The following is a 3697-nucleotide window of genomic DNA, read 5'->3' as shown; positions in this document are numbered from 1 at the left end:
TTATAAACCTCTACGTTAAAGGGACACTGAAGCAAGAAATGGTCCATAGTCTCCTCCACCCCTAGACACTCAGAGGGCAGCCACGATCATCAGCATTTCTATACTTGAGATTCTCTCTCACGTAGAGTCTCCCTTGAAAGGAGAGCCAGGCAATATCCCAAAGCTTCAACGGGATTCTCCCTGAATTGATCAGAGAAAGCCCTGCCGAACTCACATCACCCGGGCAGTCCCTCAGTGACAGCGGGACCCAGAAATGGGAGTGCAGGACTCTCTTTTCCAGCTCCCTTCTAGAAGAGCTCCTGACTTCCCCCACCCCCAGGCCCTAACGCCTTGTCACCTTCAATCCCAAGGAAACATAGGCCGGGAGATACCCATGCCGGACCCGGAAGCTTTTCACCATGCCCCCCCCATACCATGCACTAAGGAGGGGTTCCACCCAAACCCTGAAGCCATCCACCCACCGCGGAGGGGTCTCAACTAGGAGACTGCTCAGGTGCAACTTTAAAAAGGTTGTGATGAAGAAAAGCACTGGGTTAATCATGCCCAGGGCACCATCCCTCCTCGGCCGATAGGTCACAGCCCGCCTGACCAGGTTCAGCCTATTCCCCCAGAGTAACTGGAAGAAAACTGCGTAAACCCTAGACTATAAAGACTCTGGCAAAAGGCACACATAGCTGATATACAAGAAAACCGGGATCAAAAAGGTTTTGACAAGGTCCACCCTTTCCCTGAGAGAGTGTTTCCACCTCTTCCAGCTCTCTACCTTCCGGGAAGTTTCCTCCAGCCTAAGTTCCCAGTTTTGCTTGGCATAATCACCAGGGCCGAATTGAATTCCTAAGATCTTGATCTTGTTACTAGCCCGGGGGAGACTGTCTGGAAGGCTGAATTCACATCCCTCCTCCCCCATCCAGAAAACTTCACTCTTTTCCTGGTTTACCAATGAGCCACTGCCCTCGGAATACCCGCAGACCAGAGTTGCAACCTTTATTGCTTCCGCGGGACTCGACAAGACAACAGTAACATCATCGGCGTAGGCCACGACCTTCATAGGAAACTCCGGACCCAACAGCACCCCTCCTATCGAGCCGCTTTCAATCCTTCGACCGAAGGGATCTATTGCAAACACATACAGGAGGGGGCTCAGGGGGCAACCCTGCCTTACTCCAGAGCTGACCCCAAAGGACGGACCCACCCAACCATTCACAAGAGGGAAACTCTCGGCCTGTTTGTAAATAGTATGAAGCCAATTCACCACCCGGACTGGAAGACCATACCACAGGTACTCATGTCAAAGGCCTTTGACTGGTCTAATGCTAAAAGGTACTTCCCCCACTTCTCAGCACGACACCGCTCAATGGCCTCCTGCACCCCCAGGACAGCACTAAAGGTGCTTCGACCCTTCACAGTGCAATGCTGAGAGGGAGAAAGCAACTGGCCGGAAACCTGCATCAGTCTATTAAAAAGTACCTTTGCCAAAATCTCCCTATCGGTATTGAGAAGAGCGATGGGGCGCCAGTTCTCAACACACGATTGATCCTTCCCCTTGGACAACAAAATAAGGGCGGAAACCCTCATGGAGGGAGGCAATAAACCTCTACCCAGGCTCTCATTAAAGACCTCCGCAAGGCACGGGGCCAGGATGTCCCCAAAGGTTTTAAAAAACTCAGATGTCAGACCATCCGGGCCCGGGGCTTTCTTGATAGATAAACCATCTACCGCCATCCTGACCTCGTCCACCATTATCTTACTGCCCAAGGACTCAAGCGAGCCGCTTAGGTCTCCAAGGCCAGGGGTTTCCCTCAAGAACTGGTCCATCTTTTCTCTGTCAAGTGACTTCTCCGACAAGAGATCAGAGTAGAAGGACCGCACGACACCAAGGATGCCCTCCTTATCCTCCCTGAGCACACTCCCAGCATTGGGCAAGCCCCTCACCTCCTTAACATCTACCGAGTTCCTACAGCTCTGGAAGGGGTCGGGTGAATGGTACTTCCCATAGTCCCTCTCCAGAATCAAGGAAGTGTACCGGTCATATTGTATCTCTCTCATCTGAGCCTTCACTCGGGAGATTTCCCCACCATCCCCCTGGCCAGAGATCAAGAATCCTAGTTTCTTTCTCAGTGCTAGGTAGGTACTCTCTTTTAACAAGTTATTTCGGGCTACCAGTCCACGGAAAAACCCCCGGGTCCTCTTTTTAAGCATCTCCCACCATTCAGACCTACTCCAACCCGCCTCCAAAAGCGTTTCCTGAGATTCAAAGAAGTCCCTAAAGGACTGTCTTATCACCTCCTCCTCCAGGAGTTTAGAGTTCAGGCGCCAGAAGCCCCTACCCTTCCGAAGAGTCTCCGAAGCATTCAAAGACGCAGAGAGGTAAACATGATCAGGAAACTCTACTGGCCTCAGCTCAGGAGCCAAGGTTTTCGAGCTCTCCTTAACAAAAAACCTATCTATCCTAGACCTACAGCTACCTCTAAAATAGGTGAACCCCGTGTGGTCCGGAAAATGGCGAATATGCACATCCACCAGACCAGCCTGCCTAATTATGCTAGCTAAAAATTGGGAATCATAGCCCAGAGAAGTCCTTGAACCTCCCCTGTCTTTAGTCCTAATGACAGTGTTAAAGTCACCACCAAAGACTATCTGCCGTGCTGAAAAAAGGTACAGCTTTATCGCATCGAAAAGGCACTTACTTTCCCACCTGGATTGGGGACCATAAACATTAATCAACTTCAGGTCGTGCCCTCTCAGATTGACATCCAAGATCATGCACCTACCTACCTCTAGTTCTATAACTCGCTGGATGGTTATCATGCCGGTAAAAAGCACCGCCACCCCACCGTATGGCTCGGCCGCAAGAGACCAGTAGGAGGGCCCATGCCTCCACTCCCTTTTGGCTTTATGAAGGTCAGCCAGCTGACTCAATCTGGTCTCCTGCAAAAATAAAAAATCAGCCTCAACCGTGCTGAAAAAATCAAAGGCCATATAACGAGCTCGCTTGGAACGTATAGATGCCACATTAATGGTGGCAAATCTAATTTGCTGGGAAGCCATCCTTCAGAGCTATAAAGTAGGAATCAGCTCACTTCTTTTTTACCTGTTTGGCAGAGTCCTCATCCGAGGACCCATACCTCTTGCAACTTAGGCCCGCTGGCAAGGCCTCCCCCTCCTGAAGAATAACCTCTTCACCAGAAGGGGGGGAACCACCAGACCCAACACTGGCCACCACGACTGACAATTTAGCCACCAAAGTTGGGGTACTAGGAGGAATATTAGCGGGCAAGACTCCCGACAACACTGACCACTGACTCAGAGGAGCTACAAGGAGGGGGACGGGATAAACAGGGTTGGGAGGAGGAGGAAGGAGAGGAGGCACAGGAATAGAAGTCGGGCTATGGGAAAGGACCAAACAAGACGGAGAGGCAGGGACGGAACCTGAACCAGCAATCAAGGGAGATACCTTCCGAGCCAACCCAGAAGGGATCAGAGCAGACGAAGAGGCAGGAGAAACAGGAAGGGGGGTCGGATCAGGGTCAAGGTCGGGAATAGGAGCTGGAGCTAATTCTTCCACAGAGGGAGGACCCTTGGGGGAAATTGATTTAAGAAAGGCCCTCGGGGACTTTGATTTATCTTTGGGCTTCTTATAGGCTGCTATATCACGTAGGACAGGGCCGGAGAGCTTGCTTCTCTTGCTGCTAGTACT

The sequence above is a fragment of the Mixophyes fleayi genome, chromosome 2 (genome assembly GCF_038048845.1).
Source record: "Mixophyes fleayi isolate aMixFle1 chromosome 2, aMixFle1.hap1, whole genome shotgun sequence".
Classification (NCBI taxonomy): Eukaryota; Metazoa; Chordata; class Amphibia; order Anura; family Limnodynastidae; genus Mixophyes; species Mixophyes fleayi.
This window is presented reverse-complemented; position numbering follows the sequence as displayed.